General features: G+C 40.5%; 1 long non-coding RNA gene across 2 annotated transcripts in view; it reads right to left on the bottom strand.

Moving 5' to 3' along the window:
• LOC103245700 (uncharacterized) overlaps nucleotides 1-13,889 on the bottom strand; it is a 69,428-nt gene that overhangs the window by 26,626 nt on the left and 28,913 nt on the right. The gene's annotated exons all lie outside the window — the stretch shown is intronic.

Raw genomic sequence — 13,889 nt, 5'->3', positions numbered from 1 at the left:
TTGAATGGAAGAGCCTGGCATCATTGTTCTCCTTCTGCTTGTTGCTGTTTGCATTCCTTTGTTGAGCTGATGTTTTCCTGTGTCGTAAGCTTTTCATCAGGTGTATGTGGAACACTTTAGTTTCATGGTCAAGACAGAATCAGAAGCACTGGTTACAGACAGCTGATGTGTCTGGTCTCTTCTTTTTTCGTAACTATGTCTACTTCCTTATCTAGATTAAAATCAAAACCTGAAAAACTGACTACAATAAATGTTTTGTGGTTTATCTATAAATATGATAGAAAATATGGCTGTTATTTTTGGTCAGAAATATCAATTTTGTACAGCTTATTTCAACCTAAATAAAAGGGAACTTAAAAACATTTTTGTTTTAAAAAACATTTCTTTATTGACTTCTACTACCAGAGTGGCTATTGAGAAGTCATTCCGATTCTTTACCCTTTCCAGTGATTTTATTTTCCTCTCTATTAGCTTCTTTCTGTCTCCAACGTTCTGAAATTTTATAATAATGTGCTTCGGTGTATATCTTTATTTTGCCTGCTATGCTGGGTTCTCAATGGGTCCCTTGAAATTAGGAATTCATTCACTTCATTTCTAATATTGTTGAATTATTTATTTTCTTTCTCTGAAAGAGTTTAGTTATTGTCTAAAGACTTAGAATCAATAGAAAGAAATATCTGTGTTAAGATAAGGGATTGTGGAGACCAAAGCTTTATCATGTAGGTGAAGCCTCCAGGTAGCAGGCTTCAGAAAGAATAGATTGTAAATGTTTCTTATCAGACTTAAAGAGTCCGTTTTATCAGTAATTCCAAAAGGGAGGAGGGTAGAATGAGGCATGTCCAACACCCACTTCCCATTATGGCTGGAATTTTCAGGTCAACTTTGGAATGCCCTTGGCCAAGAAGAGGGGTCCATTCAGATGGTTGAGGAGGCTTATAATTTTATTTTTGGTTTACAGTAGGTTGCCAGGCATATCCATTTAAACTTCTCTGGTACAGAAGTGATTTCTCTTTTTGTTGCTATCCTTACTTTTATACCTATGTTTTGGCCAACTAATGTATACTGAAAATATAAATAGAGCATACAGGTTTCAATGACGAGTTACTTTGTTGATAAAGAAGCTTGTGGGTGAAGTGTTAGCAAAACCCAGCTTTTCTCTCCTACGTGAAAATGTGACTTTTGGATAACTTTCTACCTCTTTTCCACTGGTAGCCTGATAAGGACTGTGATACTGTGATATCATAAGAAATACTTCTTTGGTCTTCAGCCCCAGTTTCTGGTACAGAGATTCTAAAATTCTTGTAACTTCCCGAGTGATAGGAGTGACAGGAGCATCTTTTGTTAAAATAGTTGGTTTTTATCCCTGGTTCCAGGCACAGAGCTTCTAAAACTCTTTGAATTTTCTGAGCAATCGAGGTGACAGGAGCATCTTTTGTTATTTACAACAAGCTCTTTTCAAGTGTACATGAATTATGTTAATTAGATGACTGGTGGCTGGAAGCCCATAGATAGCTTCAGGATGGGCACTGGTTGCCAGAGGAACCAAACATGTGATTATAGAGGATTGGAACTTTCAGCCCTACTCACCCCTGAGGAAGGGAGAGAAAGGCTGGATTGAGTAAATCACCAATGGCCCGTGGTTTAAGCAATCACGCCTACGTAATAGAAGCTCCATAAAAACCCTAAACAAAGGGCTTCAGAGAGCTTCTGAGTTGGCAAACACATGGAGCAGCTGATGAAGCCATCCCCACAGGGGTTGACAAGGATTCCATGCTGAGTTCTGTGCAGAAATTTCGTTAAAATTAAGCCTTAATCAGGTTGCGCTTCGTCTCACTTCCTTGTTGCTGAAAGTCAATAGCACTAGATACTGTCCATTTGCACCCCCATTATTCCTATAGACAGGATCACCGCCATTAGAATCTTATGGCTTTTGTTTAAAGGTTGCTTAAGATGTTTTCAGATCCCAAACTCCAGTGAAACAGCTGACACCAACCAGTTTGAAGACCCCCACAGAGAAATGGAATCAGCATGAGAATACAGCTTCTTCATCTTTCTGTCCTAAGACTTTTCCCTGCACTCTTCAACCAATCAGTGATCTTCACACTTCACCACACTCCAAAACCCTTAAACTCTCTAGCCCCAGGCCAGGCGCAGTTGCTCATGCCTGTAAACTTTAAGAGGTCCAGGAGAGTGGATCACCTGAAGTCAGGAGTTCGAGACCAGTCTGGCCAACATGGTGAAACCCCTGTCTCTACTAAAAATATAAAAATTAGCTGGGCATGGTGGCGGGAGTCTGTAATCCCAGCTACTCTGGAGGCTGAGGCAGGAGAATCACTTGAACCTGGGAGGGAGAGGTTGTAATGAGCCAAGAAGGCGTCATTGAACTCCAGCCTGGGCAACACAAGCAAAACTCCATCGCAAAAGAAAAAAAAAAAAAGCCCACAAAATCTCTAGCCCCAGATTACTTGGGGAGACGGAGTTGAGGTTTCCTCCCATCTCCTAGTTCAGAGACCCTACAATTAAACCTCTTTCTCTGCTGCGCCCTGGTGTCTCTGCCTACTGACTTGCTGTGCACATGGGGCAATGGACCTGCTACAGTTATACCAAGAGGGTGGGGTGCCCGGGGAGGGCACTGGAGCTCTGCACACCTCCCCTGTTTCACACCTTGTCCTCTGCCTGTTCATCTGTATCCTTTATAATATCCTTTATAAATAAACTGCTAAATGTTGCCATAATGATTTCCTGAGTTCTACAAGCCATTCTAGCAAATTATTGAAACTGAGGAGAGGGTTGTGGAAACCCCCAGTTTATAGCCATTAAGGCAGAAGTATTGGAGGCTCAGACTTGTGACTGGCATCTGAAGTCTTGTGGGCAGTCTTGTGGGACCGGGCTCTTGCACCTGTGCCATCTGATACTAACACCAGGTAGCTAGTATCATAACTGAATTGAATTGAGTTGAATTGTTGGACACCCAGTTGGTTTCTGGAGAGAAGGAGAATTTGATGGTTGGCATTTTTCCATGTGTCTGTTGGCTGCATAAATGTCTTCTTTTGAGAAGTGTCTGTTCATATCCTTTGCCCACTTTTTGATTTGTTTTTTTCTTGTAAATTTGTTTAAGTTCTTTGTACATTCTGGATATTAGCCCTATGTCAGATGAGTAGATTGCAAAAATTCTCTTCCATTCTGTAGGTTGCCTGTTCACTCTGATGGTAGTTTGTTTTGCCATGCAGAAGCTCTTTAGTTTAATTAGATCCTATTTGTCTATTTTGGCTTTTGTTGCCATTGCTTTTGGTGTTTTAGTCAGATTTCATTGGTTTTTATAGTGGCTTTCTGATTTTGATGGTCCACTGAAGGAGGAAGTTGGAATGTTGTTGTATACTGTTAACAATTGTCTGCCCATGTCTTGCCTGAAATACCATAATCGTTTATGAAGAGTATCTTTAATAAAGCTGGATATAGTTTGACTTGGGAAAAAATATTAATTATAAGAGCAAACTCTGGAAACAACTAAGAAAATGGCTAAGCTAATTACAATGTAATATTTAAATCTTATTTAATTAAATAAGTTACATTAAAAAGATCATCATTAATTTTAAAAAGCACTAATGTAATGTTTATATGATAATATTAAGTGAAAAAGGGCAAAACAGTATATACATTTTACATATGTATATATCAACTATATTAAAAATACACAAAGAAAAATGTCTGGAAAGAAATAACATAATGCATCAATTCTAAAGATGCATTTTCCACAAACACACACATTCTCTAAAATTGGGTCACATCGTACACCAATGCATTAAATGTAGTGTCCTTTTTTTTTCTAAAAAGCTATTGGAATATTTGAATTTCCATTAATGTATTACTTTTTTTTTTTTAATGTCAATGAGTTTATGTGGGTAGTGAGATTATGGGTCATTTTGTGTTATTTGCTCTTTACCATATTTATTTATTTATTTATTTATTTATTTAATTTATTTTTTTGAGACGGAGTCTTGCTCTATGCCCACGCTGGAGTGCAGTGACGTGATCTCGGCTCACTGCGAGCTCCGCCTCCCGGGTTCACCCCATTCTCCAGTCTCAGCCTCCCGAGTAGCTGGGACTACAGGCGCCGCTACCACGCCCGGCTAATTTTTTTGTATTTTTAGTAGAGACGGGGTTTCACCACGTTAGCCAGGATGGTCTCGATCTCCTGACCTCGTGATCCACCCGCCTAGGCCTCCCAAAGTGCTGGGATTACAGGCGTGAGCCACCACGCCCGGCTACTATATATTTTTGAAAACTATATTTTAAATTTTTGAGGAGATTGTTATGGGAAACCCGAGGCAAATTCTCTGTTACTACCATGTAATGATTTGTTGTCATTTTCTTTTAGTAGGACAATGGAACTAACAAATAATGATTATTAAGAAATTTTTGATAGGATTTGTGTGATCCTTCCCAGACTCCGTGTGTGTGTCTGTATTACAATATGGAAAGAGTACATGCAATGTTTACAGAACACATGTAAGAAGTCACACTCCTCTTCCTTAATGCTTACTTGCTATTTAGTGATTCTGTTAGAAAACTGAGATGGAGGCCAGGCACAGTGGCTCACACCTGTAACCCCAGCACTTTGGGAGGCAAAGATGGGCGGATCACTTGAGGTCAGGAATTTGAGACCAGCCTGGCCAACATGGCAAAACCCCACCCCTACTAAAAATACAAAAAATAGCTGAGTGTGGTGGTGCACACATGTAATCTCAGCTACTCAGGAGGCTGAGGCAGGAGAATCCCTTGAACCTGGGAGGTAGAGGTTGCAGTGAGCCGAGATCATGCCATTGCACTCTGGCCTGGGTGACACAGTGAGACTCTGTCTCAAAAAAAAGAAAAGAAAAGAAAAGAAACGAAATGAAAGATGAGACGAACTTAGTGCTTAGCTCCTTAGTGGTTCCACTGAAGAAATAAAATTGTGTGTACATATCACTACTGAAATTGCCTTACATGAGGTTAAGAGAGTTATGATGCGGCCGGGCGTGGTGGCTCAAGCCTGTAATCCCAGCACTTTGGGAGGCCGAGGCGGGTGGATCACAAGGTCAGGAGATCGAGACTATCCTGGCTAACACGGTGAAACCCTGTCTCTACTAAAAATACAAAAAAAAAACTAGCCGGGTGTGGCGGTGGGCGCCTGTAGTCCCAGCTACTTGGGAGGCTGAGGCGGGAGAATGGCGTGAATCCGGGAGGCAGAGCTTGCAGTGAGCTGAGATCGCACCACTGCACTACAGCCTGGGAGACACAGCGAGACTCCGTCTCAAAAAAAAAAAAAAAAGAGAGAGTTATGATGCAATATGACCAATATGACCAAATGCACACAGTATTTGCCGGTGGAAGTGTTAAGAGAGATCAGAACCCATCTCCCCCTTCCTTGAAACAATCAGTTGGTGACAGAGTGAGACAGAGTAGCATTGTCTTAGATAGGGAATAAAGGAACAATAAAAGTCTTTCAATTGGTTTTTGCCTTTTGGTGTTTTAAAATTTCCATTTCATTTCATTTGAAAGCCTAGCCCAGAGACAGGAGATTCTCTTTAATTTTGGCAAGGTTCTAAATGGCTAAGTGATGTAAGGAAAAGGGAATCCTAGTACACTGTTGGTAGGAATGTAGATTGGTACAGCCATTATGAAAAACAGTATGGAGGTTCCTATAGAAATTAAAAGTAAGGCCAGGCGTGGTGGCTCACGCCTGCAATCCCAGCACCTTGGGAAGCTGAGGCTGGCTGATTGTTTGAGTCCAGGAGTTTGAGACCAGCCTAGGCAACATGGCAAAACGCTGTCTCTACTAAAAATACAAAAAATTAGCCAAGCCTGGTGGTGTGTGCCTGTAGTCACAGCTACTCAGGAGGCGGAGGTGGGAGAATCACCTCAGCCCCAGAGGTTGAGGCTGCAGTGAGCCAAGATCTCACCACTGCACTCCAGCCTGGGCAGCCAAAGTGAGACTCTGTCTCAAAAAACAAAACTACCATAGGACCTAGCAATCCTTCTGGGTTACATTCCCAAAGAAGATGAATTCACCATCTCATAAAGATATCTGCACTCCCATGCTCATTCACAATAGCCAAGATATGGAAACAATCTAAATGTCATCATGAGATGAATGGAAAAAGAAACTGTACATATATAATGCAATACTATTCAGCCACTGAAAAGAAGGAGATCCTGTCATTTGCTACAACATGGATGTACTTCAGAGGACATTATGCTAAGTGAAATAAGCCAGACACAGAAAGAAAAATATTGCTTGATCTCATTTATATGTAGAATCTTTTTTATTTTTAAGTCAAAGATATAGAGATAGAGAGTAAAATAGTGGTTACAAGGGGTTGTGGGGGAGGAGAGGCAATGGGAACACATAAGTCAACGTTTACAAAATAGCAGGTGTGTAAGATGAACAAGTGTAGTGATCTAATGTGCAGCATAAGGACTAAATAAAATTGTATTGTATTAGGAATTTTTGTTAAATAAGCAGATTTTAGCTGCACTTATCACACACAAAAAAGTAACTACGTAAGATTATAGATACATTAATCTGCTTCACAATGATAATCATTTTCCTATCCATATGTATCCCATAATATTGTTATAAACCTCAAAATACACAATAAAATTTATTTTAAAAATAAATGGCTAGGGCTAGGTGTGGTGGCTCACACCTGTAATCCCAGCACTTTGGGAGGCCAAGGCGGGTGGATCATCTGAGGTCAGGAGTTCAAGATCAAGCCTGGCCAATATGGTGAAACCCTGTCTCTACTAAAAAATACAAAATTAGCCAGGTGTGGTGGCAAGCAACTGTAATCCCAGCTACTTTGGAAGCAGAGGCGGGAGAATCGCTTGAACTCAGGAGTTTGAGGTTGCAGTGAGCCAAGATTAACCACTGCACTCCAGCCTTGGTGACAGAGGGAGGCTCTGTCTAAAATAAAATAAAATAAAATAAAATAAAATAAAATAAAATAAAAATAAAATAAATGGCTAGGTGACTATCAGAATATCATTTATTTACTAATCTTTTCCATATTGACTTAAAATGATGCCTGAGTAATATGCAAAACTCTCATATATACATTCTCAGACTCTTAATACTGTTCCCTTGAAGTATAGGTTTCTGCATAATATACCAAACCGTTTTAATCATTGTAACTTTGTGATTAAATATCTAATTAGGTCAGTGTATTGGTTATCTATTGCTGCATAACAGATTACCCCCCCATATTCAGCATCTTAAAGCAACATTGATTATCTCACACAACTTTTGAGGGCCAGGAATCTAGGAGCAGCTTAGCTGGGTGGTCCTGACTCAGGGTTTCTTATGGAGTTGCAGTTAACGTGTTGGTAGGGGTTACAAGCATCTCAAGGCTTGACTGGGGCTGAAATATTCACTCCTAACTCATTCCTGTTGCTGTTGGCAGGCATCACTTCCTCATTTGATGTTGGCCAGAGGTTTCGGTTCCTTGCCTTGTAGACCTCTCCATAAGAGCTGCTCACAACATGGCAGCTTGCTTCCTCCAGAGTGAGAGGACAAAGAGAGACATTAAGATTGGGGGAGAGAGAGAGAATGCACATGCCCGAGACAAAAACCACAGTTTTTTCTAACCTAACCCCAGAAGTGATGTTCCATTACTTCTATCTTATGCTATTGGTCACACAGACCAATCCTGGTTTAATAGAGTTACCAGATTTAACAAATAACAGGGTATTGCCAGTTAAATTTGGTTTTCAAAAAAGCCATAAATTATTTAGTACAAGTATGTTTCATACGTATAAACATATTTGGGACATACTTATACCAAAATACTATAAATTGTTTAACTGAAATTTAAATTTAACTGGACATCTTATATTTTATCTGGTAACCCTACCCTGGTGCCATATAGGAGGGGATACTCCAGGGTATAAAAACCAGGAGGCGGAGATCATTTAGGGTCATGCTGGAGGCTGGCTCCCATAGCCAAGTCATCCATTACCACTATTTAAATTTTTTTTTGCAGTCAATTTCATGTAACTACTCTTCCAGTTGGACTAAAAATCAAGTCAAGTTACAAAAAAAAATTTAATCATAGTTTTTGTTGGAATTTCATTGAATCCATAGATTAATATAGAAAAAAATGGATATAAAATGCAATTTTCTGATCAATTCTTTTATTTTATTTGTAAAGAAAAGAGGTTTAATTAGCTGATGGTTCTACAGGCTGTACAGGAAGCATAGCTGGGGAAGCCTCAGGAAACTTACAATCAGGGTAGAAGGTGAAAGGGAAGCAAGGCACATCTTACATGGCTGGAGCATGAGGAAGAGAGTAAAGGGACAGCTGCTACACACTTTTATTTTCTTATTTTTACTTCTTTATTTTTAAATTTTAAGTCCTGGGATACATGTGCAGAATGTGCATGTTTGTTGCATAGGCATACATGTGCCATGGTGGTTTGCTGTACCTATCAACAGTCATCTAGGTTTTAAGCCCCACATGCATTAGGTATTTGTCCTAATGGTCTCCCTCCCCTTCCCCACCACTCCCTGAAAGGCTCCAGTGTGTGATGTTTATGTGTTCTCATTCTTCAACTCTCACTTATGAGTGAGAACATGCAGTGTTTGGTTTTCTGTTCCTGTGTTCATTTGCTGAGAATGATGGTTTCCAGCTTCATCCATGTCCCTGCAAAGAACATGAACTCATTCTTTTTTATGGTTGTATTGTATTCCATGGTGTATATGTGCCACATTTTCTTTATGCAGTCTATCATTGATGGGCATTTGGATTGGTTCCAAGATTTTGCTATTGTAAATAGTGCTGCAGTAAACATATGTGTGCATGTGTCTTTACAGTAGAATGATTTATAATCCTTTGAGTATGTACCCATTAATGGGATAGCTGGGCCAAATGGTATTTCCGGTTCTAGATCCTTGAGGAATCGCCACACTGTCTTCCACAATGGTTGAACTAATTTACATGCCCACCAATGGTGTAAAAGCATTCCTATATCTCCACAGCCTCGTCAGCAACTGTTGTTTCCTGACTTTTTAGTGATCACCATTCTAACTGGCATGAGATGGTATCTCATTGTGATTTTGATTTGCATTTCTCTAACGACTAGTGATGATGAGTTTTTTCTCATGTTTGTTGGCCGTCTTCTTTTGAGAAGTGTCTGTTCATATCCTTTACCCACTTTTTGATGGGTTGTGTTTTCTTGTGTAGATTCTGGATATTAGATCTTTGTCAGATGAGTAGATTGCAAAAATTTTCTCCCATTCTGTAGGTTGCCAGTTTACTCTGATGATAGTTTCTTTTGCTGTGCATAAGTGCTTTAGCTTAATTAGATCTCATTTGTCAATTTTGGCTTTTGTTGCAATTGGTTTTGGTGCTACACACTTTTAAACAACCAGATCTCATGAAAACCCATTCACTATCACAAGAACAGCAAGGGTGACGCCCATCCCCACAACCCAATCACCTCCCACCAGGTCCCTCCTCCAACACTGGGGATTACAATTTGACATGAGATCAATCCACTTATGTCCTCTATTAAGTTTCATGTTTTTATTCATCTAGGTCCTGCTTACTTCCTGTTAGGGTTGGTTGTTGTTTTGATTTGTGATAAAAAAAAGTTTACTTGTGATATTTTTGAACTAGTTTGGTTGGAATATAAGAATACTATTAATTTTTATGTATTGTTTGCAATGACTGCCTTAGTGAATGCTCCTCTTACTTCTTCTTCTTCTTTTTTTTTTTTTTTTTAAATAGAGATGAAGTCTTACTCTGTCATCCAGGCTGGAGTGCAGTGGTGCGATCTCGGCTCACTGTAACCTCTGCCTCCTGGGTTCGAGCGATTCTCCTGCCTCAGCCTCCCGAGTAGCTGGGATTACAGGTGCCTGCCACCAATGCCTGGATCTTTTTTTTAAATTTTTTTATTTTTTTTTATTTTTAGTAGAGACAGGGTTTCACCATGTTAGCCTGGATGGTCTCAATCTCTTGACCTCATGATCACCCCGCCTCGGCTTCCCAAAGGGTTGGGATTACAAGCGTGAGCCACCGCGCCTGGCCTACTTCTAATAATTTTTAAGTTGATTCCCTTAGGCTTCCCAGGTATATATGATAACGTCATTTGCAAATAATGACAATTTTACCACCTCCTTTTCAATGTTTAAACCTCATATTTTGGTTTTTTAACTGACTCTACTATCAAACAATTATAATTTTTATGAAAAAAGCTGGGACTAAGACAAAATCTTTTGAACTGGGGAAAATAATATATAGGAAAACTATTTTACTCATTTTATTATTTAGATTGAGGCTTAAATGTGGTATGATGTTTCCAAACTACCCTCTCCAAAAGCTCAAAACCAAAACTTGCCACTTAAAAAGCTTCCCAGAATTGTAGTTTGTTTAAATATTCCGTATCTGCATTGTTTTGAAAGAACTTGAAACAAAGTCTGGATTCCAGGTGCAGCCTGACTTTTTTCTTATCATTTCAGATAAAAGTTCAAAGGGAACTTTTCAGAGGGCTTCAGACATATCATTACCCCAAATAACTTGTTAAAGTAAAAGCTTTGGATCAGGAAAACAAGAACCCCAAGTTATTTAAGGGTGAGTCTTCTGCAAATCTAGAGAACAGGCCACCAGCACAAAAACAACATAACCTCGGCTTTCAGAGGAATGCTGCAGCCTTCGCCAGCCATTGGCTCTGGTTCCTTAACAACAGTTTGTTAACACTTTCCTGAGCAGTGGGAGTGGCAGATTTTCACAAGGGAAACTAGGGGTAGCAATCTGGAGGGAAGGGGAAGCTAGAGGACTTGTCTCAAGGCTACTTCTGCGTAGTAAATAATGTGTGTTCTAAATATGCTTTTTTTTTTTTTTTTTTGAGACAGGGTCTCACTCTGTCGCCCAGGCTGGAGGGCAGCGGCGCAATCTTAGCTCACTGCAGCCTCTGAGGCCTCCCAGGTTCAAGCGATTTTCCTGCCTCAGCCTCCAGAATACCTGGGCCCATAGATGCACACCACCACACCTGTGGGGTTTTTTGTTTGTTTGTTGTATTTTTAGTAGAGACGGGGTTTTGCCATGTTGGCCAGGCTGGTCTCAAAATCCTGGCCTCAAATGATCCACACACATCTGCCTCCCAAAGTGCTGAGATTACAGGCGTGAGCCACTGCGCCCAACCAAAAATATGCTTTTATCGATAATTATAAATTTTTGTTTATGTATTCATTATGATTCTGGAAGGGGGTTGTGGAGTTTATAAAAATTGGTGGCGGGGAGCTAAAGCTCTCCCAGGCCATTCCTTCCCCTTGTCAGTGCTATAACGAACTGTTCTAAATTGACAGAAGATTTCAAGTGCTGTCACAATACACACACGCAAACACACACACCCACACAAAGGTAACTGTGAGGAGATGGATATGTTAATTTGCTTGACTGCAGTAATCGTTTCACTGTGTTTATGTATATACTACTTAAAATATACACTTTTTATTACAAAAAAAGAGACAAAAATAAACCGTATGGAAATATGAAATTTAAAAAGACACAATTCTTGCCCTCAAAATAGCATATAGTCTAAACAAAAGGGTAGGGCACAAGGAGAAGGCAAAGCATGAATCAAAGAAAAAGACTGAGGTAACTACTGATTATGGGCACAGTACATAACCAACTGTTCCACCTTGAGGATACAAATGAAAACATCAATGTTGAGGGCTAAGTTGGTTTTAAATTCTGCCTTAACACTGTGTTGATGGTGGCAAAAGACCTCCATGGAAGGGGGTGTAGGAAGAAGGAGGGACAAGTGTCTTTTTCCTAGTACCCCAGAAATGAGGTCCTAAGCCCTGGTGAGTCCAGAGAGGCACCTTGTCCCAGCACACAGCTAATTATGTATCAGCTTTTGGGAAGAGGGGTTTCAAATCCTCCAGAGAGTTCAACTCAGGTCTGGAGACTGAAAACAACCCAGGTGGAGCAGCTTCATTCAACACTTACTGTGTAAATATGTTATTAAGCACCATATAGGGGATAAAAATAGGACAAATATGTTCTCTATCTTCAGAGTCACTGGAAGAAGTTTTCCTCTCTGCCACCTCACAATCACACTCAGGATCTTACCTGTGCATAATCGTTCAGAAGGATCTACCAAAACAACTGGGCTTGCATTTTCCAGAAGCTTCTTACCCTCAAGACTGTGTGCCCCTTATGAATAGAGTGCAAACAAATGCAACAAAAAATGTAGAAGATGCTCTGGCCCACTCCTTTTTTTTTTTTTTTTTTTCCTAGAGACAGGGTATCACCGTAGCCGAGGCTGGAGTGTAGTGATGCAAACATGGCTCACTGCAGCCTCTGCCTCTAGGGCTCAAGCAAGCCTCCCACCTCCCAGCCTCCTGAGTAGCTGGGACCACAGGTGTGTGCCATCACGCCTGGCTAATTTTATAATATTTTGTAGAGATGGGGTCTCCCTGTGATACTCAGGCTGGTCTCAAACTCCTGGCCTCGAGCAATCCCTCCACCTTGGCCTCCCAAAGTGCTAGGATTACAGGCGTGAGCCTGGACAGTTATCTTTAACTCTCAAATGCCCACATCAGAAAAGATAGTACAAATGTAAGTTGATTTTCCTATTGCTCTGTAGGGCCACTGTGTTAACAACAATTTTTAACTTAATGAATGATAATTGTGAGCCAATTTAAACCAAATAAACCAGGCCAAGTCATTCTATTACACAGTAGATCAGAGCAAAATCCATTCTAGCCTGGACCAGTGGTATCCAAACAAAAGGCCAATGTAATTAACATGCCACCCTGAACTCTTTTTTTTTTTTTTTGAGACAGAGTCTCACTGTATCACCCAGGCTGGAGTGCAGTGGTGTGACCTCGGCTCACTGCAACCTCTGCCTCCTGGGTTCAAGCAATTCTCCTACCTCAGCCTCCCAAGTAGCTGGGACCACAGGTGCGTGCCACCATGCCCAGCTACTTTTTTGTAGTTTTAGTAGAGAAAGGGTTTCACCATGTTGGCCAGGCTGGTGTTGAACTCCTGACCTCAGGTGATCTGCCCACCTTGGCCTCCCAAAGTGCTGGGATATTACAGGTGTGAGCTATAGCACCAGGCCCCTGAACTCTTGAGTCTATCCACCATCCCCTCCTCCAAAACTTCTTCCTCCCCAGGCTTTCTCCACCTCAAAAAATGGCAACCCCATCAACCCAGCCACTTGCTTCATCCAGCGACTTGGGAGTCATCTTTAATGCATCTGCTTTCTAACTTCTCAGATCTAATGACTACGTCCTGTCAATTCTACCTCCAACTTCTCTTGAATTCATCTACTTCTCTTTCCTCTGGCATCACCCTGATCCAAGTCATCTTTATCTCCCTCTTAGAAAACTGCAATAGCTTCCTAGCTGACCTGCTTACTTCCACTCTTACAGGAATCCATCAGATTCCTCAGATACCTAATAGGCCTCTTTTTCTCCACATACCTAGCTCATCATAGCACTCATCACAATTTATTTAAATATATATGTATGTATATAGTTACATACATTTGTTTATATATGTAAATGTATGTTTACATACATTCGTTTATATATGTAAATGCCCTCAGGTGGGCAGATGACCTGAGGTCAGGAGTTCAACACCAGCCTGGCCAACATGGTGAAACCCTGTCTCTACTAAAAACGTGTATATATACACGTTTATGGAATGTTTCTCTCCTCAGAATTTAATCTCCATGAAGACAAAGTCCATGTCTGATTTTCTTTTACTGAAGTTTTATTCCTAGTGCCTAACACAGTACCCAGCATATAGTCAGCATCAGTAAAACTTGTTGGAAGAATGAATGAATGAATGAATGAACGAATGCATTGTGGAATCCCTGCATGACAGAAGTCCTTCTGT

Source organism: Chlorocebus sabaeus, chromosome 26, assembly GCF_047675955.1.
Source record: "Chlorocebus sabaeus isolate Y175 chromosome 26, mChlSab1.0.hap1, whole genome shotgun sequence".
Lineage (NCBI taxonomy): Eukaryota > Metazoa > Chordata > Mammalia > Primates > Cercopithecidae > Chlorocebus > Chlorocebus sabaeus.
This window is presented reverse-complemented; position numbering and strand designations above follow the sequence as displayed.